Raw genomic sequence first — 26,065 nt, forward strand, 5'->3', positions numbered from 1 at the left:
TCCCTCTAACATGCATACAGCTTCATTATGTTAGGTAGGGGATGATAATCCACTATAACGTTTGCATTCACTGCTCTCAGATCTACAAAGAGCCTCAATTAATTGTCCCTCTTACATGCTAAAACTATTAGGGGCACCCACTGAGCCGAATCAATTTCTTCGAAGATACAATCATTTATCATTTCATCCAGCATTTCCTTCAACCCCTGCCTGACATTATTAGGAACATTTCTTCAATTGCGTATCACAGGTACAGCACCATCCTTTATTCTGATTTTATGAGAATAACCAGCCAATGTGCCTAAATTGTCAGTAAACACTTTTGGAAACTGAAGGATCATACCCTTTTCATCATTTTTATCCACAGCCAGCAATACAGGTTCTTTACTCCTTGGATGGAGAATTATCTCCAACTTTCACTGATCGCTCCATCCTAGAACATTCATACCTTTCTCGGCTACATACACCTGTACTTGAGCCAATCTCCCTTTGAACTGTAGCTCGATTGATTTATAATCCAGAATATCAATAACCGATTGACCAAGACTTTCAGCTATAATGTCCGATTCTCTTAATTTACCCAAGTACAATATGCTATAGAATTTATCCAAAAAATAATCCTTGGTGATGATAGCCCATTGAGAACTTGAATCAGCCATAACTTACACTTCAACTTTCAAAATCTTAACAACACACTTGAATCGACTTTTGACCTCCGGAGCTACATCACCAGTACTAAAATTTCTGATGGACAACAATACACCCTTATTGTATCCTTTTGTTTTGCCGCACTGACATATTTTGTTTTGCTACCTTCCATCTCCCAACCAAGATACTTTCCCTCTGTTAAGCACATTACTCTTTTTCACATCATTACATACTCAAGCAAAATGTTGCATACGGTCACATTTCTTACATTCCTTTCCAGTGGCAGGACACTGGGCAAATGAGGCAATATGATTAGCACTACCGCATCTATAGCAGACTGTAGCGTTTTCCCCCTTCCTACTGGAATTGGAAGATCGCACTGCAGACACACTAAACAAACCAGAATCAGAACAGTTAACCATACACACATCCTCACCACCACTAGTTTTGTTCATCACAGAAGACATCCTCTTCTTAGACTTCTCTAATGCTCTTGCAGTATCAATTATATCTTGCAATTTGGGGTCACCCATGGCCCATAATTGTTCTTGTGTTCTTTTTACTCTTTACATGTACCACAGAGTGATCCCTGATCATTTCATCTCTCATGAGCCAAAAATTACGTCATAGAAAGAGCTCTAAAGGCAGTAAGAAACTCAATGAAGGATAGTCCATTCTTCTCAGACCTTTTATAGAATGTAAACCTGTTCAATGCTATGCCAGTTGTAGGTTCAAATCTATGGTCCATTCCTAATAATGCTTCCTCGTACACATCAATGTCTCCATGTCAGGCCTGCGGTTCTACATGTGGGTGAGTTCTAAATACCACTTGACCCTCTTATTCCAAACAATTCAGCCAAATATTTTTTTTCCTTTTCACACTCATATATTAAGAATTCTTCTTTCCAGCTCATCAGTGGAATAGCAGGTTCACCAATGTTCTGTAGGAACTTATCGTATTACTTTTCCTATACAATCTCAATGTTACTCGTATAAATCAAAATTGTAGCAAATGAAAAGAGCTAATGTTATAAGTGAATATACAAGTCAAAATCCCCACTTCCTTCCAGAAGTCAAATAAATACAAAATTAACCTCTAATTATCAGACAGGTAGAGGTTCCTTCAACGTTCCTTCAACGTTCCTTCAATCCAAACTTTTCCATAAAGGTAATGAACCATGGATAGGAGCCTACTGCCTCGGAGATAGACGCCAACATACTGCCACTGCGGCTACCATCCATCCGCCATACTATGACCACTGCCGGACTTCTGCCACAAGAGTGGACTTCCCGCAGTGATCATACTGGCGGATGGTGGTAAGCTGGTGCTGTTACCACCAGCACCGCCATGCCAGTAGAATGCCACCAGCCTTATCATGACCTGGTGGTAGCAGCGCCCCTTCCCGTTCCCTGCCGGAAGACCACCTGGAAGAAGGTAAGTTGGGTTTCCGACAGGGGAGGCGGGTGGGGGGTGTTGTGTGTGTGTGTGGTTGTGTGCATGAATGTGTGAGTGTGGGCGTGAATGCATCTGTGTGTGTAGTGTTGTTTGCGTGGGTGTATGCATGTGTGTGAATACGTGTAAGAATGGTAATGTGAGTGCGTGTCTTTATGTCAGTGTGAGTGTGTGTACGAATGTGTGCGAGCATGACTGGATGTATGCGTGTATGCCAGTTTGAGTGAGTGAGTTTGAGTGAGTGGGTGTATGCATGGTGCATGTCTGCGGGTATGTGCGTGTATGGGGGCGAGAGAGGACCGGAAGTGGAGAGTTTGGATGGAGAGGGGTTGGGGGCGTCTGGGGAGTGTTGGGGGGGGGGGTGTAAGCCACCTACCAGGGAAGGAATTCCCTGTGACCAGTAGGGCCTACCACCATGGTTTTTGGGGCATTGCTAACGCCACGAAAACCATTGTGGTAGGCTGGCTCAGAATTCCACCGGCGGTACTATAGCGCCCGCCGGACTGGTGATTGACATCACCGACCCAGCGGCTGCTACCGCCATGGCGGTCTGAGTGGAGAAGTGGCGGTTTGGCTGCAGCCAACCTGCCATTCTCATTATGTGGCGGTATGTAGCACCAGCCTGTTGGCGGTACTGCCGCCACATTACCACTCACCGCCGGGCTCATAATGACCCCCATAATTTCTTGTAGCGTAAGTATGCAAACTTCTCACAAATTTAACACAAAATAATGCAATATCACGCGAAATGCATCCTGTGCTTAAAAAATTACTCAAACAATCAGATCGGCTAAATATTCAGCTAAAAAAAATTATTTTCAGATTAATTCTGGTTGCTTGCATTCAAAAAACTGGTGCTCACATTTGAATGTGTAGTTTTACACTAAAAAATGACCTGAACAGGACACTCGAGTAAAAAATATGCCTGAAATGTTCGACCAACCACATTATGCCAATTACTCCAACGTAATAATGATTTCACCCAGGTCTAGTTAAAAAGAGAGATTCCAACTTTTGGGCAAGATGCGAAGAGGAAGGGGCAGCGGTGTGCGGTGCAATGACATCATCACACCAACATTTCATGTCCCTGTGGTACTTACGGGGTAGCTGAAGCGCTCTTCACCAATATAAGCGCCGAAGGAGTGATCTTTAGATACTGAGCTAGAATGATGTTCTATACTAGAAATCGATGTAGCTCAAAACTCAAAAAGAAATATGTTAAAACAAAAAAAGTTAGAGACAGACAGGTGGCTTAAATATTTGTGTAACTAGCCCCCAACACATATGTAAGATATTTCATATTGTCTACAATGTGTTTATTATGGGAGGCCCTGGTTTATGGTATCATCTATGGCAGGAAAAGATTATACAGAAATGGTGCAAAAATACAGTTTTTTTTTCTAACCAATTTGTATTGAGTTTAATCATTACATCACATAGATACATAATAAGCATTCACATCAGTGTTTATCTATACAGTATGGTATCCTATCCCAGTCTGATATATGAATTACAGTACTGCTAGCATGGCAGGAGAAATTGGTGTTAACAAATAAAACATGCAAAACTTTAGGTCATAACAGTTGTGGTGCCAATGATAAAAAACAAAAGCAAAAGTGATGTTGCATCCTGGAGTGGACTCTCTTGAAGCCCACACTGCTGCATACAGGGAAAAGGTTTCGCATAGATGGGGGAGCACTGTCCCGCAGCCTCCTAAGTTCAGGGGCAAAGTGAGGAGGGAGGAAGCAACAGGCCATGGGACCAAAGTGTCGGGGAAGAATCGAGGCCTTATGCTTTGTTTTGTTTGGTCGGGGTGATCCTTTCTGAAATCTTGTAACTCGTGTAGCAAGCTGTCCCAGTCTGCTGCTATGGGACTCTGTGCAATCCCCGAGCCTCCTCCCGCCTCAGTGTAACTGACTCGGCTTTACGCCTTTTAAGGGTTGCTGCGGACCAGTGCTTTAATCCAGGCCATTTGCTTGCTTTTCAGTGCATGGCTGTGGACCTACAGGTCATAAGTCGCTCCAAGTCTATAAAGCAGTTTGTTGCGCTCCCTGTTTTCTTGCATTTAAACAGGCCAGGGACTGTGCTCCCAATGATGCATAGACCTACGTGCCCTGTGATCTCCGACAATGCATCCGTGACCCCCATCCACAGAGTCGCTGCCGCCGGGCACCTCCAGAACATATGGGTCATATGGGCATCCATGCCTTCTTCCTAGGGCAACTCGAAGCAGATCCAAAAACCCTAAGCCACCTGGGTAGACTGAGGCAGGCTCTGTGTAGTATGTTGTTTTGGATGTACTCAAATCTAGCATTACCGGAGAGTTTACACAGGCAAAAAAAACTGTGTTAACATGTGACAATATCAAAGCTATTTTTAAAAACGGGTGGTGCCAAGTTCTTAGTTAACATATATAAAATTAAGATGTCTAATGTTGTTTACAATCTGTTTAATTTGGAAAGCCATATTTTATGGTATCAACTATAGCAGAAAACTAGCAAGAATTTGGGCCTGATTACAACTTTGGAGGAGGTGTTAATCCATCCCAAAAGGGACGGTAAAGTGACGGATATACCACCAGCCGTATTACGAGTCCATTATATCCTATGGAACTCGTAATACGGCTGGTGGTATATCCGTCGCATTTGGGATGGATTAACACCTCCTCCAAAGTTGTAATCAGGCCCTTTGTCTATTCCAAAAAGTTATTTGCAGTAGAACTGAAACCAAGGTTTTTCATCATTCAGTCCCAATTTATAGTGTGAAATTTAAAAACCCATCTCTGGTCTTCATCTGGTAGCATTATGCTAGCATTGTCTATAGAAGGAACAGTTTCCAAAACCACCCAACATAGGCTGCCCTCGTTATAGCTCATCTACAAGAAGCGATTTGTCATTCGGGTTAAACATCAGTCTCAGAAAATGTTGCTGCGATTTTCTTCAATGCGAATTTAATCTTCCTAGTTGTCACTTCAACAGATCTCAAACCACAAGGACAGATAATTACACAGATTGCATTCTCACTATTACAGTTCCCAGCAAGGCGAGGCAAGGACAAATCAAAGTCTTCAGTAATATTTACAAAGCCACACAAGGGGCTATTTGCACCTCCTTGGGTGACTCTGAAAAGAGATGTTACACCACGCAGCAGCTTGTGCTGCATTACATTATATCTCGAGCTGGTAGGCACTCCATAGGTGGAGCATGGGTGCTCCTGTTCATCCACCCATGGATTTGACACAATCCTACATTTCAAAACGTTTGTAAATATGGGGTTGTGTCATAATCGTACACCAGTGCTTAATTTGTAAATAGAAACGTGCCGGTGCCCAAAGCCCTCTTCTTATACGCGGCTACTGCAGTTACATTTCGGAGCACAGAATACTGAGGCGGCGCAATCCTGAAGCCATCTCGGGCCCCTTTAATCCATTTACAGCCACTCCCTGCCCCTTCAGCTCACTCTTGCAGCTTTCCATTTTCTCCCTTTGTGACGCTTTTCTGTTTTTCCCTTCCTCCGTCTTTCCCATATGTGACTTTTGCTCGCAGCAAATGCTTGAGGCAAAAGAATAAGCCCCGGCCCTCAAAAATAAGTGCCGGTGCTCAGCACCTGAAACAACAAGCACAAATTAAGCACTGCGGTACACCTCCCAGAGGATGGCATAAAGAGGCAAAAAAACTTTTTTTCTCTTCATTATTTTCTCTTTCTATTAGTGATGCATTGTACTTCACGCAAAGAAAGAGGAAAATGGCTCTTCGGATTGTTTTAGTGACTGAAGATATGTCTTCCTGCACAAAACAATCCTGCCTGTGACCCAGCACCCTTGTGCAATAGTGCAAGGGTGGCTGTGTTGGCCCTAGGCAGCCAAGTGTGCCAGCGCAAGGAGAGAGCGGAAACGCTCCATATGTTTGTAAATATGGAGCATTTCTGCTCTCTCTCTTTCACCAATGCAGCACTGCAAGTTCCTTTGCTGTGCTGCATGACGTGAAACATTAGTAAATAGGTCCCATATGTTTTCTCAGTTGTCATGGTTTGTTGAGGTCTAGATCAATTTCCTTTGTGTTGTGTTATGTTAGTTTAACTGAAGGGGGTCTTGGCGCTGCCGATAGACACAGGAAAGGCAGAATGCAGAGTTTAAAATAAAACTGTCTTAAGCAGCTTCCTGAATTTAACATGATCAGATCAGGAAGGACCACAAGCAAGGCTTTATCCAAGAGCACAGACTCCTGACTGGACAATAATGTCTAAGCTTCTGAAATAAATAGCTGGGACCATTTCCCATTAGTGATTTTTGAGTAAGGCATCTGATTTTAAAAGTTGTTCTTTTCTTGACTGGCAGCCAATGTAAGGCTCTGAGGAAAGGTTCGGATGCGGACCAGGGAGGGAGATTACAAGCAAACTGTGCGGCTGTGTTTGGGACTACTTGTAATTTGGGCCTTAAAGTCTCATTTCCTGATGGAAGTGGAGCATTGCTATAATCTAATTTGCTAATAATCAGAGCCTGGATAAGAGTTTTGCTGGCAGAAAGTGGAAGGTAAGAAAAAGCTTTCTTCAACAGATGCATTATGTTGCTGATGGATATAACGTGGTCTTTCATGGATAAAGATTGATCTATTTTAAGACCAAGATTCCTAACTACCTGTTTAGGCATGGGACCAAGACCTAGCACTGTAGGCCATCAATCCGAAGGCCAAAGTTGTTGGGCCTTCCCATACAGCATGATCTCTGTTTTGTTGGCGTTTAACCATAAGCAGTTTGTTGCATCCAATCTGCTATCACTTTCATGCCTTTGGAGAACTGACCCTTAACTACATCCGAGTCTTTATCAAAGAAGATAATATAGCCTTAGAACCCGCCATAGCGGGCTCTACCGGCTATTAAAGGCCCGCTCCCTGTGTTAAATGCCGGAGCCGAAGGCGAGGGTCTTTAACAAGGGAGAGGGCCTTTAATAGCCAGTAGAGCCCACTACGGCAGGTTCTAAGGCTATTAGAACATTCTGCCACTCAGGGCAGAATGTTCTATTAAATAAAACAAATTTCTCACGGAGCCCGTGAGGCTTTGTTCACAGCTGTTGCTGTGAACAAAGCGAACATTGGAATGTTGGTGCTGCTGGCTTTTACCGGCCAGTAAAAGCCCGCAGCACTCCATTGTTTTCAATGGAGCTGCCAACGTTCCAATGTTCTAATAAGCTGTGTGTCATTTGCGTATGATATTATTTCAAATCCGAAGGTTTTACCGATAGTAGCTTGTGGGGCCACATAGATGTTAAACAATGTAGGGCTTAAGCAAGAGCCCTGCCTTACCCTCTTGTCAATTCACATGGTTCTACACTTGAATGCGCCCAGTAAAATAGCCTGAGTTCTATTTTCTAGGAAATCTCAGAGCCACTGCAAAGCTGCACCATAAATGCCAATCTCATCCAGCCTTTGACTCAGCCTGTTGTGGGAAACGGTGTCAAAAGCCGCAGAGCTGGAGTGCCATTTTCAAGAGAGTGTCTTATGGAGTCAGTGACCGCAATCAAGGCAGTCTCGGTATTATGGGAGGATCTGAACCCAGATTGCAATGGGTCCAGGATCTTATTTTCCTCAAGATAGGCTGGGAGTTGTTTGGTTATTAAACCTTCCATCAACTTGCCCAAGAGCGGAAGCAATGAGATATGTGCTTATGCAGGTATTGGCCCTTGACCAGAGGAAGCCTCTGGAAGGTAGATGTAGATCAATCCCTGGGGACTGTTGTAAGATATTTCACTGGGTTGAGCACTCCCTGCAACAACTTATTTTTAACCTGTGGATCACAGGTTTGAATAAATGTAGGGTTGACTAAGCCTTTCATTCTTCCAAACTTAATAGCATGATCAGCAAAGGCTACATTTGACACCTATATGTACATATTAAAAGATAAATCAGTATGTAGTGTGCGGGTCACAGGTTTCATTCCACGTAGGGCTGTCTCAGCTATTTCTTTTTTTTAAATATTAATAATATGATCACTATGGGGTACTATTGACACCTATTTTTACATTTACATAGGTAGGTGCTACCTGAGCTCCAGGAAGATAGTTTATGATTGAAAATGTACAAACATTTAAAACATTTTAAATGTGCCATATGATTAGATGTACCCAAAAATAAGGATGTCTCCAGGTGAAAGACTTTTAGGTATGAAGACATTTCCTTCTAATGGTAGTGATCTTTGTCTGTGTGTGGGTTTATTGTTTATCTAATCTGATTTCTGGCAGACATTTGCAGCCACATCTCACTGAAGCATCAGAGATGGGTGATTGTTAGATGCTGCTGAAATGTCTTGTGGTTATCAGTAGATGCTTTAAATGCCTGCTTCTCAAAGATTCCTGATCTTTCAGCTATCACAGAAAATTGAAGTTAGTTGGTGAAGGGGATAATTCTTACCAATGTGCCCATGCATGAAGAATTGAACAAATAAATCTTAATGCCACCTTTTCTTGAAGGCGTCCATTGAAGTTCAGCAAAACACGCTCCAGACAAGCAATCTGCACGGTGGGAGAAAGATTGGGAGTCTGGTGCACAAAAAACTAGACATTTGCAAACCAGTACAACTGACTTCAAGAATGCAAAGTCCAATTTGCATTGCATTAAGAGAGAGTGCAAAGTCAAAAAAGAACCCGCAGCTCAACACAAGCAACTGCTTGCACTGGAAGTCTTTTTGTGAAAGTCAGAAGTCAAGCTACAAACCACTTTGGAAATGGCTATTGTTATGCACCCAAAATTCATGCTTATCAAAAAGGGGGGAATTGCATAGAAAAAAAGTGAAAACTTTGTACCTGGCCAACAAAGGTCACTAGAGCTTACTAATCTTCACAATGGTGGCCTTCCACTACCCCTTTCACAAACACAGCATGGGAGGTAGTTTACAGTACTTCGAGGGGTGTAACTGAAGGCCTCTGCAGCCTCTGTGGTGCAAGAGGGGCTACCCCTCTCAGGGAACTCTCCATTCAGTCTAAATCATGGGTCTTCAAACTTTTCTGTTGGAAGAGCTACTTATGTTCAATGAAAATCACTCTGAGTTACCAATATTATTACAGTTTTCATACTGACCACATCAGACAAAATGCATTAGTTGCCATCATATGCAAGATCAGCATCAATATGAGTGCATCCGCATTAACTTAAAAAATGCTTTTTCAATGTGGAATGCCGCTAGATGGCTGAAACATAACAGCCATTGCAGCAATGCCTCTCGCACCAAGTTAATATTAGTAATAAGTCTCCCCAAACATCAGCTTGTGAGTTATGAATATACACACATTTTGGTCTCAAACACACACTTTTCAATTTTGGTATGCATATATTAATTCAACCAAGAAAAAGCTTCTAATTTAGTAGGCTGGGCTACACACAGGAGAGCTACTTACAGGTAGCTGGAGAGTTACCATTGGCCCACGAGTTGCTCATTGGAGAAGCCTTGTCTTTCTTTGAGACACAGGACTCTCGAGACCCCCTATTAAAATTCTGCAGAGTGGCTCCATCATTTTGCGTTATGCCACTGAATATGTCTGTGTTTTTTAGTTGCTTGAGGTTATCAGTGATGAGCATCTGTCAATATCAATATAGTTAGATTTTCTAAAACTGGATTGTGGACAATACGCAGATATACAAAATAAGAGAAGGTCTCCAGAATATGGGTGGGTTCAATGCACATTGCTAAGGCATCTCAGAAGATCTCACTGGACAATGAGTTCTGAGGTAAAACTCTATTTGCCTCTTAGCTCAAGATGCCCAAGTTTTTCTGCTTACAATATTGGTCAAAAAATATGAACATAGCCGTAATAACCTCCAAAATGAAAAAATGACCAATGGTGACAGACACACATTTGTGCCTCCTGCACAAATAGGTCTGAGTCCAGGCATCATAGAGCTTGACTCCACAGTATTCTTTTCTGTGCAGAATGGAGAACTCAGGTAAATGCAGAATGGATGCATAATTGTCCGTCTCAGAAAGTTCAAGCTAACTGTAAGATTCAGCCTGGGTTGAATTTCCATTTCGTTGGAGTAGTATGAGTAATTTTGAAAAATCTGCATTACTCTTTGACATGGAATTACCAAAAATAATGCAATTACATCCGCTTACGTAATTAAGAGTAATTTGGGGAAAGAATCCTATCACAAGAGCATGTTTAGCGAGTGCAAGCAGCTGCTCATGCTATTGTTCTGTTGCATTTAGGACTATTTAATTAGTGTCAAATGCATCCTCACGTCCATTTTGGACACAGTGGTGCATTTTGCTTAAGAAACTAGTAGTAAATACAGAATTAAGGCTCAGATTCATGTGGGCCTAGCGCCATTCCAATACCACATTAGTGCCATTTTCTTTTACGGTAATGTTGCGTCGGTAGGCCAAAAACGCCATGCCATGTTTACAAAGTGGCGCAATGCTTGCATTGCGCCACTTTGTAACCCCTTGCACCACATTATGCCCACGCCAGGCATGTTGTATGCAAGGGGGCATAACGGCGCGGGGGCGGAAAAATGGTGCAAAGAATTCTAACAGTTTTTTTGCATCATTTTTATCAGCATTTTTTAAAGCCTGCGAAGAGCAGGCGTTAAAAAGAGGCTCCCATTGTGTTCAAGGGGCCTCGGCTTGCTTTGCAGGATTAGCGTCAGAATTGTTTAGGTTAATCCTGGAAAGCGCTGCACTAGCGTAAACAATTATGACGCCAGTTCCCCTGACTACCGCCAATTTTAAATACGGTGCACACAGCGTGGCATTTAGGGAGGCGCCAAGGGGCGCGAGATTCGTGGTGCTGCACTAGGTACAGCGACACTTTTCACAAATCTGCCCCTAACTCTTTTCATGTAATGCTGCATAATCTCACAGAATCTTGGGTGATTCCACATGATTGCAAACATGTAATTACATAAGTTACGCCCATTACTAGGTAAGATCACATGAGAAGGTATTGTCTATCTTTCACACACATTAGACTCTACACTCTCCCAGTAAAGGAACGTTCCTGAAGCTGGGGTGATAATCACACATTGGGGCCTCACAGTAATTGTACTACGGAAGGGCCAAAGACCAGTGTTGATAACAGGGGCTGCATAAACTCTTGAAAGTGTCCATGCTGGCCAATCATACCCGCTGCACACCTAGGCTCTGTGCCACAGCCTATCCATGTGTTTGGATTATTTAACTTCATTTTAAGCGTTTTCTTGTACATAGGATGCTGCCATGGACTGTGTGTGGTATTATGTGAACTGGTGCTTTTCATTTTCTATGCCAATGTAGGATGTTTGGTTTTATTTTTTGAAGGAGAAATCTGATTAGAACAAAGGTTTTTCACTAGAGGGGGGATTTTTCACTTGTTTTGAGAGATTTTTGAAACTCTTTGTAGACAAAATGAACCCTTTGAACTTTCCTTTCATCTCTTTGTGTCACCAAGGTGTACAAGGGAAGCACATATTTTGATTTAAGTACTCAATACATTTTAATGTCTCTAATCTTGGTCTATACAGAGAAGTTGATTTTGCCACTGTTGCAATCCGAGTCTAACACATGACCGTGCCCGCAACCCTGTCTTGTTTTAGTGAAGCAAGGTCAATCCCTTTTAAGTTCAAGGGTAACTTTTCTTAGGGCCTAATTATGACACTGGTGGTCCCACCATGGGACCACCAATGCCGTGGGGAAGACGGCACCGCCATGCTGGCGACATACCGACCACGCCTATTACAATTTTCCCAGCGGGCTGACAGGTGAGACAATTGTATTACGACGTTCCAGTCGGTCAGCCCGGTGGAAACAGTGGTACTGTATTGGTCTCGGCTACCGAGGCCAATACCGTAGCATTGGAATATGCACACTGCTTGCAAAGCAGACAGTGCACATTCCGATGGTGCTGGGCATTGGAGCCCCTGCACTGCCCGTGCCATGGACATGGGTAGTGCAAGGGCCCCCTGTGGCCCCCGGCACTGACTTTCCACCAGCCTTTCCATGGCGGGGTGACCGCCATCCGCCATGGGAAGGCAGGTGGAAAACTGAGTTGTAATCATCATGGAGGCAATGAGTTCAGCACCATCGTGGCTGAGCACAACTCAGAACGCCGTCAGCCTGTCGGGAACCATGTTCCTGGTGGTGACGGTGGTCTTTAGGGAGCCCCGCCTCCAAGGGTTGTAATGTGGCGTCGGGACCACCTGGAGAGCAGCGGTCAAACTCCCACAGCAAGTGTGCCGGTCTGAAGACCGCCACTCTCGTAATGAGACCCTTAGTGAGCATATGATCCTCATCACACAGAACAGACCCTCAATGACACAGCTGGCAGAGCAGTTCAGTTCACATGGGCGCATGAATGCAGCACGTACCCATGCAGCATTTGGGCACTCATCCCAACTTTACAGAAAACGAAACATTTCAACTTTAAATTGGCTAATGTAATGAACAATACTCTTAAGCCTGCTAATATAGTTAGCTGTTCTTTTATTCTGATAACTCTCAATTTCATTGGAGAAGGGTTACAGCTCACACAACCCAATATCGTTTTCAAATTAAATGGACAGAAAGGTGTCGTTCAACAGTGTTCGTTCCATAGGGTCCATGGGCTGCACAGAGTACATAAAGAAATCCATTCACAAATTCATTAAAGTCCAGAAAATAGTCATGGGTGAGTTTACACCCTCCTACCAGACTCCCACGACTAGAGGTAGTGACCAGCAAAACAGGCATCCAAGGCAATATGAAGAACAAAGTGTGGCTACAAATTCACCTGACTCCAATGGTACATTTGGGAAGCAATTGGATTGTAGTTCCTTTCTCTTTTTGTACTAAAAATTCAAAATAGCTGCCACCATAAACTCTCATGAGATGTCCATGTCTCACAATATTGCGTTTTATTTTCATTTTTACTTTCTGGCTTTCTTGTCCCCAGAGACCACCATCTTGGAAGATGCATGCTTGCAAACTGACTTCTGTAATGGAAGTGTGGTGAGGAGTTTTGCAATAAGATTCCATTTCATTTTATTACAGCCTGCGAGCCCACCACTGTTTACCTCTATGACCTTATCTGATATCAGGACAACGAGAACAATATGTTTTGCAAGTTAGGGTATTGTACCTCAAAGTATATTCAAATAAGGATGATTTACATATAATTTTGATACTTAACTTTCAGTAACTTTTCTGTCTTAGCCAATGCAAGGATTTTCAATGCCCTGCCACAGTTGCCTTGAGTCATGCTCCAACCTAGCAGTGGAATCAGCTTCTATGTTTGCAGGACCCATTTGCCAGAAACTGATGGCACCGTAGAAGAATGCAATCCCTCTACCCTGCCAGCTCTGGTATTTATTTTCTGTGTTGTGGTATCTGCTGGTTGTTAACATTCCTCAGGGTGTGATTTGGTGAAAAGAAAAGACATCTTGTTCCTTGGCTTCCTGCTCACAGCCTTCCATCTGACTCATGATCCCACCAGTGCACATGATGCTCAGTGATGGTTGCACCACCGACCTCCTGGGACATTTTCTCTTCTGTTTTTGTGTCTTTTTCTTGATTGGCTGCCTTCCCTGCACTCCTCTGCTTTTCCAAATGCTCTTCTACATTATCTCCCCGCTGTGAATTCTTGTACTTCCTAAAGGCCAATAAACTAGCCATCATCCAGTAATCAGAAAGTGCATGTTTTATTTAAAACCTTGACAACTCTTTGCTCACATAGCTGTCTGGGAAAGGTGAATTTAACATAACTCCAGAATCTTTCCTCGAGGGGAGACTGGTCCCCATTGACACAGGTACTCTCCTGAACATTATAGGAAGAGCCAAGAGATGTCAACACAATGACAAGCTGCGGGTGAAGTGTGGTCATGCTGTTCTTGCAGTGTTGGCAGGCGCAAACTCCTCTCTGTTGGGATGTCTTTCCACTTGTTGGAAACATTTTAAACTCTTCCAAATTCCATACTGAAGCATAAATCAATCTGACCTTCTTGGAGACATAAACAATTTAAAGTAAATATTATACGTGGCCAGGCCGTTTTACAATGTAACCCTAACAAAATAATCGCTCAATTAGAATGCAGATTTGCTGAATGGGCACTTCGAGCTTCCTTTCTGAATTTTATGAACATTTCTGGTTTATTTTAATTGTTTGGAATGGTTAATGTTTCAGAAAGCTCCACAAGAATCTGGTTAACTTCCTGTACATTACCTTTTGTGTCCAACAGGCTGATGTGACGCCTTCTTTAACAAGCATTGGTACAGCCAATAGGTCTCGCCAATTCCAGAGTTATTGGCTTTGCCAATGTGTTTAGCCATGTTGGACACTAGTGTGGCTGCTGTTCAGCATGGCTAAAATTTAGTGGTGTAGAGGAGAGTCGCGTGGAGTGTCATAGAGTGGGATTGCAAAGAATGGAGTAGAGTGTTCTGGAGTGGAGTGGACTGACAGAGAGTGTTGAGTATTGGAATGGCAAAGTGTGGAGTTGCGTAGAGAGTCATACACTTGAGTGTCATAGAGTAGAGTGGACTGATGTAGAATGTATTGGTGTAGAGTGTTGCAAAGTATAGTGGTGTAGAGTGCAGTGGCATCGAAGTCAGCTGCATACATTTGCAGTGGCATAGATTAGAGTGGTGCATAGTAGAATGCAGTGGTGCAGAGTGGAGTGGTACAGAGTAGAGTGGCCCAGAGTAGTGTCGCAGAGTACAGAGGTGCAGAATAGAGTAGAGTTGTGTAGAGTGCAGTGGCGCAGAGTAGTATGGCGTAGAGTGGTTCAGAGTGGAGTGGCATAGAGTGGTGCAGAGTGGAGTATAGTTCCAGAGAGTGCAGTTGCTTAGAGTAGAGTAGTGCAGAGTAGAGTTGTGTAGAATTCAGTGGCAGAGAGTGCAGTGTTGCAGAGTACGGTGTCAGAGTGCAGTGGTCTAGAATGGAGTAGTGTGCCATAGAGTACAGTGATGCAGAGTAAAGTGTAGCGGCGTAGAGTGCAATTGTGTAGAGTGCATTGGCATAGAGTGCAGTGGTTAGGAGTAGAGAGGCATAGAGTGAAGTGGAGCAGAGTGGAATGGAGTGGAGGGGAGTGGAGCAGAGTGGTGCAGAGTGCAGTAGAATAGTGTGGAATGGTTCAGAGTAGAGTGACGTGGCATAGAGTGGAGTGGTGCAGGGTGGAGTGCAATGGCCTAGAGTGGCACAGAGTGTAATTGTGTAAAGTGATGTAGAGTGAATTGGCATAAAGTGCAGTGGTGCAGAGTAAATTAGAGTGGCATACAGTGGATTGGTCTAGAGTGCAGATGCATAGAGTTGAGTGTTACAGAGTAAAGTGCATTGGCCTAGAGTGTACTGGCATAGAGTGCAGTGGTGTAGAGTGCACTGTTGCAGAGTAGAATAGAGTACAGTAATGTCGAGTAGAGTTGTGTAGAGAAGACTGGTGTGGCCTAGACTGGAGTGGTGCAGAGTGCTTTGGCAAAGAGTGCAGTGTTGGAGAATAAAGTTCTGAAGTGTGCATTGGCACAGGGTAGAGTGGTACATAGTAGAGTAGAGAGGCATAGTGTGAAGTGGCATAGAGTTCAGTGGCAAAGAGTGGCGCATTGCAGAGTGTAGTGGCATGGAGTAGAGTGGAGTGGTGCAGAGTAGAGTGCAGTGATGTGGAGTGGTGCAGAGTAGAGTGGAGCGGGTATAGTGGAATATTCATGGTGTGGTGGCACACTGCCATAACAGACATTACATTTTCAAATGAGATGACCATTACATTTGCACTGACATACAGCTTTACTCACAAAACTGTACAGTGCACAGACAAAAATGTTTGGAAATTGCTTTAGTTTAATGATTATTTTTTATCATATTAAATTATTTGTTTCCAACATGCTTCAGAAATAGTAAAAGATGTGCTTCATTTGTGCGTTCATAATTCTGATATATTCTGAAATACTTACACACTTCATTTCCATCGTAAGATCACCGACCTACACGACAGCTTCGGACACCAGACCCAGCCAACCACCACAGAACCTACAACCCCAGCCATCACCCTCAACGCCTGGACTCACATCAACACGGAAGAGACCAAAGCCACCATGAACTCCATCCACTCCGGTGCCCCATCGGACCCCTGCCCACACTTCATCTTCAACAAAGCCGACGACATCATCGCCCGCATCTCCAGACCATCATCAACAGCTCGTTTTCTTCTGCCACCTTCCCCGAGAGCTGGAAACACGCTGAAGTCAACACCCTACTGAAGAAACCTACGGCGGACCCCAGGGACCTGAAGAACTTCCGCACCATCTCGCTCCTCCCCTTCCCTGCCAAAGTCATAGAGAAGACCATCATCAAGCAACTTACCAACTTCCTTGAAGACAACAACCTTCTCGACCCCTCGCAGTCCGGATTCCGAGCCAACCACAGCACAGAAACCGCCCTCATCTCAGTCACTGACGACATCAGAACTTTGATGGACAACGGAGAAACAGTCGCCCTCATCCTCCTCGACCTCTCGGCTGCCTTCGACACCGTCTGCCACCGAACCCTAATATCCCGCCTCCGCTCCACCGGGATCCAAGGACTGGCCCTGGACTGGATCACCTCCTTCCTCTCCAACCGCTCCCAAAGAGTCTACCTCCCACCTTTCCGCTCAGACCCCACCGAGATCATCTGCGGCGTCCCACAAGGCTCCTCGCGCAGCCCGACTCTCTTCAATGTCTACATGAGCCCCCTCGCCGACATCGTATGCAAACACAGCATCATCATCACCTCCTATGCCGACGACACTCAGCTGATACTTTCCCTCACCAAGGACCCCACCAGCGCCAAGACCAACCTGCAAGATGGAATGAAAGACGTCGCAGATTGGATGAAACTCAGCCGTCTGAAACTGAACTCAGACAAAACGGAAGTCCTCATCCTCGGAAACACCCCGACCGCCTGGGACGACTCCTGGTGGCCCACGGCCCTTGGCACCGCACCAACCCCCTCAGACCACGCACGCAACCTCGGTTTCATCCTGGACCCACTTCTCACCATGACCAAACAAGTCAACGCCATATCATCCTCCTGCTTCCTCACCCTCCGCATGCTCCGAAAGATCTTCCGTTCGATCCCCGCCGACACCAGAAAGACCGTGACCCACGCCCTCGTCATGAGCCGCCTGGACTACGACTACACCCTATACGCAGGAACCACTGCTAAACTACAGAAACGTCTGCAACAAATTCAAAACGCCTCCGCCCGCCTCATCCTCGACATACCCCGTAACAGCCACATCTCCGCCCACCTGAGACACCTGCACTGGCTTCCCGTCAACAAAAGGATCACCTTCCGACTCCTCACCCACGCACACAAAGCCCTCCACAACAAGGGACCCGAATACCTCAACCGTCGCCTCAGTTTCTACACACCCACCCGTCAACTTCGCTCCGCCAACCTCGCTCTCGCCGCCGTCCCTCGCATCCGCCGCACCACGGCAGGTGGGAAATCCTTCTCCTACCTGGCAGCCAAAACATGGAATTCCCTCCCCACCAACCTCAGGACCACCCAGGACCACTCCGCATTCTGGAGGCAACTCAAGACCTGGCTCTTCGAGCAGCAGTAACCCCTTCTCCCTAGTGCCTTGAGACCCGCACGGGTGAGTAGCGCGCTTTATAAATGTTTATGATTTGATTTGTGTGCTAGAAAAAAACTGTTTCCTACCCCCTGTATCCAGCAAGATTGTCACATAAATCCTCTCATTGTGAAGTCAGAGAAAGAATAGTAAACAAGTGCCCTTGCAAAACAGAGCCTGGCATTTGAACGTGGTCTTTCAATGCACAGCCAATGTAATGAGAACAAGATTTATAGACCTGTACAGAGAAAGTCAGTTTATTGAAGAATACATAAAACACAGTTTAGGCAATGGGAGGCACGAAATTAACCTGGAGAGCCTAAAGCAAATAAAGCCAGCATATGGAAAGCCAGAAACTGTGAATTACAAACCACAAAGCCAATGGTAATCAACAAGCATAATCCATTTCTAGGTCAACTTTCTGAAAGTCCCCAATATGTCTTTAGCAAACCAGATCACTGTGCTGTCTGATAGGCTACCACCTAAAAATGAAAGCCCAAAATGTAAGCCTTTTAGGTTGCTCCTAGGTTTGGATTAGATGTACAACTTTCTATTTTTTTATAAAATATTTTTTTATGTTGTTTTTAAGTTTTGAAACAGGACACCTCTGTGTAAGCACTTTTGTGAACAGAATTAAAAAAAGAAATGCATTATATCAAAACAACTACTAAGGACAAGCACATTGGTGTATTGCCTGGTACATATTTTCCAGATGTTCCACAATGTGTGCGGTATAGCTTGTCACTAAAATTAGCAATACAAAAGCATGAGGTGTCATAAATTATATATTGTAACTGGAGTAAAAGAAAAACATTTTTTTGCTTTTTATTTGTTTCAATTTTATCATTAAAGTTTAGATCCCCTCACCTACCTCTTGGAAGCTCATAACAAATGTATACAGTTGTGTGTTATCCATGAATGAATGTGCTCCAGGCAACCATAGAGTGAAGAGCGCTGCTGGAGGAGGAAGGGTCCGGGGCATTATCGGAATACAGAAAAGTATGTCATAATATTGACGGCTGGGTAAAGAAGGTAGAGGTTCATCCCAAGTATTACTGAATCTATCAGGAGAACTTGTGAGCAACCTATTCTAGATGTTTAAGGTGGCTGGGCATCATCCTTGGCATGTTCTGTAAGATTTCTTCCCTTTAACTCGCCAGGGGGCATTTCCATAGGCCAAGTTTTTCTTCTCGATTATACTTTCTGCCTACCTCGACCTGATAACTTCCACCCTCCATTTTGTTATCAGGGAAGGCATTGATGAGTTCCACTTCATTGCCACTGCTCGTTGAGCCAAAAGCAAAGCTAGATCAATGAACCTTGTGGTGACTTTTTATCTTGGGGTGAGGATACAGGCCTTGTTGGCAGTGTTGTTCTGTGGAGACACCTCTGTGCAACCCGTGGTTTTGGTGATTCTTGTGAGTGACAGGCATGTTGACTAGCCCACCTCTGGGGTGCCTCCTCCATAACCATATAGAGGTGCCTGATGCTTAAGGAGGTATTTCTGCACAGGATAAACCCATACTGGTCCCGGTGGACTAATCTGGCAAGATGGACAAGATTCGATCCAGTGTGATTTTACTAATGAGCTTATTATTAGGACTGCATAATTTAGTGTAGTGTACAGAAGTACCCCATCATTCTGTGAGATTACACAGAATGACAGAAAAAGAATAACTGTATTTAGTGCAAAAATGTCCTTCTCATCCAAAATGGTCTAGGGATGCATTTTACGTTAAGAAATAGCACTAAATACAACAGAACTTGAAAAGTGAGCAACCACTCATTCTCGCTAAATATGCACTTGAGGCAGGATTTTCCCCCAACTTACTCCCAGCATTTAGTGCTAGTTTCTCAGTGAATAATGCATTTCTACTTAGAAAATAACGCTATATGCAACATCACATACACAGCAGAGCGAGCAGCTGCTCACTAAATGTGCTCTTGCAGTAGAATTCTTTGCCCCAAATTACTCTTAATTACGCAAAAGGCCATATTTGCATTATTATCGATATTTCTGAGACAAAGAGTAATGCACAATTGGAAAAATTATTCTGATTACTTAGGCGTAATTGAAATTCTGCCCAGGCCTACTTATAAACCATGGAAAGAAGAGAAATTGGTCTATATGGCAAAAGGGAAGCCAGGTTTGTCCGCGTTTCGGTATAGATACAATAAAGGCCTCCCTCAAGGAAGATGGGAGAGTGGTGTATTTTGTCACTTTCACTTCAATTTATATTCTTTTGTGGAGTGTTTATTTTCTAGTATGCCTAGTGTACTTTCATGAGGGTTTCTGATTCTAGAATGTGAAGGTGGCAGATTTGTGGTGAACTGCCTGGCATACAAATGTGGGTACTGTGCTACACTACAAATTAACTTTTTACTTTGAATTCACTGGATCTCAGCGTCTTGAATTTAACAGAGAGCCCCCAGTTTATCAGCCCTAGTAAACAGCTGAAGGAGTTGTGGAGTCAAACTAGACTCGTATGTTTTATAAAATTCAACCAGCAGGCCATCACTCTTGAGTGAGTGACCTCTTGAGAAGGTGGGAATTGCCTGTTTAATTTCCTGTTTTTAAAATAGAGCTTCCAGTAGGTCCCTGAGTCCCACTGGCCCTTGGGAAGGGCAATACAAAATTAAAGTTGAGAGCCTTTCCCTCGGTACAGTGTGGCATAGTAAAAGTAGAAGGAAAAGTGTAGTCCATACTGTGCGCCCATGTCCCTAATGGCATTGACAGGAGTTCTGAAGTAGTATGTTTAGATGAGCCATGCTAATAGTCTGCCCGGTGTATCTTCCTCTGCATGGGTCCGACCACAATGTTGTGTGGTTGTCCCTCTAGGTCTCTCCGTAGGGTGTCATCAGTGCATGTCTTCATATCCAGTTTCCACAGACACCTCGCTCCATGTCTTTCAGCTACAAATCTAGGACTTGACAGGCACCTGTAACAGTTTTAATACAAATCCCCCTTGTCACTACCGTAAAAGCTTCCCACTCTACTAAATGGATGGAAACTGCATGCGTATTATCAATAAAATAATAAGTAATTGTTTACTGAATGATAAACCTAAAAAGCAGTGTCTTCCAGCCATAGGGGTCGGAGCTTCCATAGCAGAATCAGAGTTGGCATTTTCCTCCGGTGTATGCTAACCTGCAATGAGTTATGATCCTACAGGGTCTTACCCAGGTAGGACGCATGCAGAACTGAGGTGAGGCAGGGCCCACTCAGTGATCTAGTCAAGCACGTAACTATGAAGGAGAAAAGAGCAAGTATTCCCTGAACTGGGGGTTCCTAGGTCACCACACATTAACTAGGGACCAATGGTGCAACCATTTTGTCAAAGCTCTGGCATTGCGGACAGTTTGTGTGCTTGGTAGAGCAGGGTGTGTTCCAGCTAGTATGAGACCCAGGAAACAGTTAATGTCTCCTCCTAATGTCAATTGCACAGTGGCCCAGCTAGCACATTTTGCAGCATGAGTCCAAAAACTGTGGTGGATCAAAATTAGCCAAATATATGCTCCCCATCAGTAAGGGCAATCCATCCAGTCTCCCCCTCAACAGAACATATTTAAAAGATCCTCGCTCTTAAAGGGCATCCTCAAAAGGATGCAGATCACCACGCCCTGGAAAAATGAGGAATATGAAGTACTAAGTATGTGGCCTCTCCATCATCGGTGAAGGTGGTCACCCACACGGCTATCAAGATACGTGTCCTGGAGAGAAATGATACGGATACCCGTCTTTTTTAATTGTGTATGAATCTTTTACCATTTGCTTGCAGACCCCATTCCCCTGAAATTCAATGTTAAGTATATGTAACCTCTCTTCAGAGTCTTGTGGATATTGGGTTACAGGCAGGGAGGGGTGGGGCTATGTCGTGTCTCAGCTGTGTCGGGTCTGAGCAGTCCTTATGGCTGCAGAGATAAAAAGTGGAAAGATTCTCGCAATAATAGTGGAACAGTTCCCAGGAACAAAAGGGGCAGAGGACAATGGGCCAGCCAACCAAATATACCCACTGTAACCCCAAACATGGTCATACAGTCAAACAATTGTGTGGCAATCACGTGGGGGGGAAGCAGCCTCTGACACAGGCATCCAATTTCAACACAATAAACCGACCAGCCCAACAAATATGAAAGAACGATTGAGGGCCACCACCAAAAGGAGAGTTTCTCTATGAAGCGAGTGTGGGCATGGCACCTCCAATGGTCCCAGAGGGCTCCTAAGCTGTAGAGGGGGGAAAGGCAGCTCACAGCAACAGTCCGTATCAACTCCCAACAAGCAGCATCTACGTTCCCCCCAATAAGAGGGGGTGTCTTGTTCTCTACATTGGGTGCCGATGCTTAACCCTTCCCACACAGTCCAGACCTTCAGGCATGGAGATGCAGCTCCGGTGCATAAGTCTTAGATATGTGCACAGCGTCAGTCTAAGTAAACCACTGAAGCTCCACAGCAGCGCCCTTTTGTCAACAATATAGCGCCCAGACTCACTCCTGCAGTCCCTGATCTGTGCAACACCCGTGCCAGCTTGTGGGACAAATGTGCACAGCCATCAACAGAGATAGGATTGGGGCCGTGGTACCCTACACCAGACTAACCCCATGGGCCAACACCTGCTGTATCTTCACAATCCTCCGGGAGCCCCACCTTGTCCCACCGCTCCTCCACGCAGCTCTCTTTATTCCTTCCCCCTGTGGCGTCTGATTAAGTGAAGCCATCGGGGCTCAGACAGCAGCCATAACAATTCCTGCTACCAATTTCAAAGTTTTGGCTGGACAATTCCACAGGCAAAATGATGATTGGGGGCGGTCCGGGCCTGGAACCTCACAGATTTGCAGCCACCATCGTAGTCAGCTAGCCATGCCCCATGCAGAAAGTTCTTAAATTAAAAAAAACAAATTCTAGGAGAACTCTAGAGAAGTTGAAACTGTGACTACTTATGAGGAAAACTCACATGCTTAACAATTATTTCATTTGGAAATGTGAAATATGTACATTATTGTTAAATGTTTTTATTGATTTTCACATTAATAAATAAATGTGGCGGGCATCGATATATGAAATAAAACAGTAGAGCACATCAAATCTAGATATGACACCTTGTTTTAATAGTGAACACTAATTCTTGCTTTTGGCCACCTTCTTCCCCTAATCTCCTGTGTCATTCAAGGTGTGCGCTTCTGAATAGAAACATGCAATGCACTTCATTTGAAATGTATACAATTATGAGTATGCCAGGTAGTGGTTTTTGCACTGTAACTGTAGCTCTAGGAGCTGTTTAGAATTTAGAATCTGATAAGGCATAACTCCGAGAGCTGCTCAGACTGCCGATCTGTGGATGCTGGGCTGCTTCAAATAAACCTGTTCCATAACTTTCTGGATATCCCTCCTTTGCAACCCTGCGATGAGTACCGGAAGTGTACCTGCCGTCCGTTCAGCAGCACAGGAGCAGTATAACTTCTGGAGAAACCTATTGTGGAGAAATCAGGAATTTTATATCTGGCCGGTGGATACTCACATTGGATTTAATGTCAGTCGTGAGTACATGTTCGTGCTCACGTTTTACCAGCTATATTTCCATTTGCCATATTTTTCTTGTGGTCCTGAGAATCTCACCGAAATCCGCTGAATGATTACTGCTCACCACGTCTTTTGAATTTCCTTCGCATGCTGGACATTGTGTGACTGTAAAGCCTGATTGGTTGTTGGGGAACTACTTCCATACCAACCATTGGATTATTCTCCTTGTGGAAAGTTGAGTGGTAGCAGCCTCCTGATTGGTTGCTCTACCAGATGCACTTTGAAAACATGACACCCATTGGATTATTATCTCCATTAAGACCATTGGTGCATCTTCTACATGCTCTGACTGGGTGCTCTTCAGGATTTGTGGGAACATCTGCATCGCTTTACACCTCAAGCTCTCCACCTATCCTGATTCATTATCTTTGTGGAAAACCTTGGATTGAGGTTCACGTTGCAGGAACCTATATCTGTCTGCTAATGAGAGGTTATTTTTATGTTTTCTTTGACACCGGGAAAGTAGTGGTTATTTTGACTCGTATATTCAACAATTTTGATTTATACAAGTAACATTGAGATCTTATGGGAACAGTAATACAATAGGTTCCTACAGAACAAGGGTGAAACTGCTATTCCACTGATGAGATGAAGAGGAGAATTCATAATATACATGAACCCCATTGATGGAGAACGTATGAGTGTGAAAAGGTAAAAAACATATTTTGCTGCATTGTTTGAAAAAGAGGGTCACGTGGTATTTAGAACTCACCCGCATGTACCACCACAGGATGGAGAAGGAGACATTGATGTGTACGAGGAAGAATTATTAAGAATGGAGCATAGATTTAAACCTACAAATGGCATAGCATTGAACAGGTTTAAAGTTTATACAAGGACTTAAAAGGATGAACAATCTTTCAATGCGTTTCTTACGGCCCTTACAGCTCTTTCTATGACATGCAATTTTGGGCTCATGATAGATGAAATGATCAGGGATAAAACTGTGGTACGTGTAAATAGTAAATAGTAAAAAGACACAAGAACAGTTATGGGTCATGGGTGACCCCAAATTGCAAGATGCAATTGCCACTGCAAAAGGGATAGAACAGTCTAAGAAGTGAATGTCTTCTGTGAGGACAAAATAGAGGTAGTGAGGATGTGTGTACGGTTAACTTTTCTAATTCTGGTTTCTGGTTTGTGTAGTGTGAATGCATTGCGATTTTGCAATCCTAATAGGAAGGGAGAGAAAGATACAGACTGCTATGGATGTGGTAGTGACAATCATATTGCCTCATTTGCCCAGTGTCCTGCCATTGGAAAAGAATGTAAGAAATGTGGTCATGTGGGACATTTCCTTTGAGTATGTAAGGTTGTGAAAAAGAGTAATGGGGGTCATTCCTACCCTGGCGGTCCAAGACCACCAGGGTAGGGGACCACGGATGCACCGCCAACAGGCTGGCGGTGCACCCATGGGCATTCTGACCGCGGCGGTACAGCCGCGGTCAGAAATGGAAAACCGGCGGTGTCCCGCCGGTTTTCCGCTGCCCTATGGAATTCTCCATGGCGGCGCTGCAGGCAGCGCCGCCATGGGGATTCCGACCCCCTTACCGCCAGCCTGGTTCTGGCGGTTCTGACTGCCAGAACCTGGCTGGTGGTAACGGGTGTCTTGGGGCCCCTGGGGGCCCCTGCAGTGCCCATGCCAATGGCATGGGCACTGCAGGGGCCCCCTAACAGGGCCCCAAAAAGATTTTCAGTGTCTGCTATGCAGACACTGAAAATCGCGACGGGTGCAACTGCACCCGTCGCACCCTTTCCACTCCGCCGGCTCCATTCGGAGCCGGCATCCTCGTGGAAGGGGGTTTCCCGCTGGGCGGGCGGGCGGCCTTCTGGCGGTCGCCCGCCCGCCCAGCGGGAAACTCAGAATGACCGCCGCGGTCTTTCGACCGCGGTACGGTCTTCTGGCGGTTCCCGCTTGGCGGGCGGCTCCCGCCGCCCGCCAAGATAGGAATCACCCCCAATGTGTCTAAAAGAGGAAAAGTATCTTGTGAGGGAGATGTAACGTAGCAAAACAAAATATGTGAGTCAGTTAAAACAAAAGGATACAGTAAGGGTGTAGTTCTGTCCATCAAAGATTTAAGTACTTGTGATGTACCCCCAGATGTAGTCCATCAGATATTTGTGTACTGGTGATGTAGCCCCAGAGGCCAAAAGTCCACCTAACTGTGTTGTTTTATGGCTTATTCAGGTTTTCTATGGACTATCATCACCAATAATTATTTTTTGGATACATTCTATAACACATTATACTTGAGAAAATTAAGAGGCTCAGGCATTATAGTACAAAGTTTTGGTGGATCTCTTATTGATGTTGTCGGTTATCAATCAATGGATGTTGCAAATGGCTCTTTTTGCAGGGTTATCCCAAAACATTTTGCCTCCTCCCTCCTATTTGTTCTGATGTTTTTGCTGGCTTTGGTGATGGGCACTTTACCACTGCTGACCAGTGCTAGGGTGCTCTCTGTCTAAATTGGATTGGTGATTGGTTTATCCATGATTGGCATATTTGATTTACTGGTAAGTTCCTAGTAAAGTGCACTAGAGATGCCCAGGGCCTGTAAATCAAATGCCATTAGTGGGCCTGCAGCACTGATTGTGCCACTCACATGAGTAGCCCCTGTAAACATGTACGAGACCTGCCACTAGCAGTGTCTGTATGAGCAATTTGGGACTGCCAGTTCGACCTGGCAAGTGTACGCACTTGGCAGGCCCAAACCTTCCCTTTTACTATATGTAAGGCAACCTTATGGTAGGCCCAAGGCACACCCATGAGCAGGGTGCAGTGTATTTAAAAGGTAGGACACAAGCTAGTGTGTTTTACATGTCCTGATAGTGAAATATTGC

Source organism: Pleurodeles waltl, chromosome 10, assembly GCF_031143425.1.
Source record: "Pleurodeles waltl isolate 20211129_DDA chromosome 10, aPleWal1.hap1.20221129, whole genome shotgun sequence".
NCBI classification, from domain to species: domain Eukaryota; kingdom Metazoa; phylum Chordata; class Amphibia; order Caudata; family Salamandridae; genus Pleurodeles; species Pleurodeles waltl.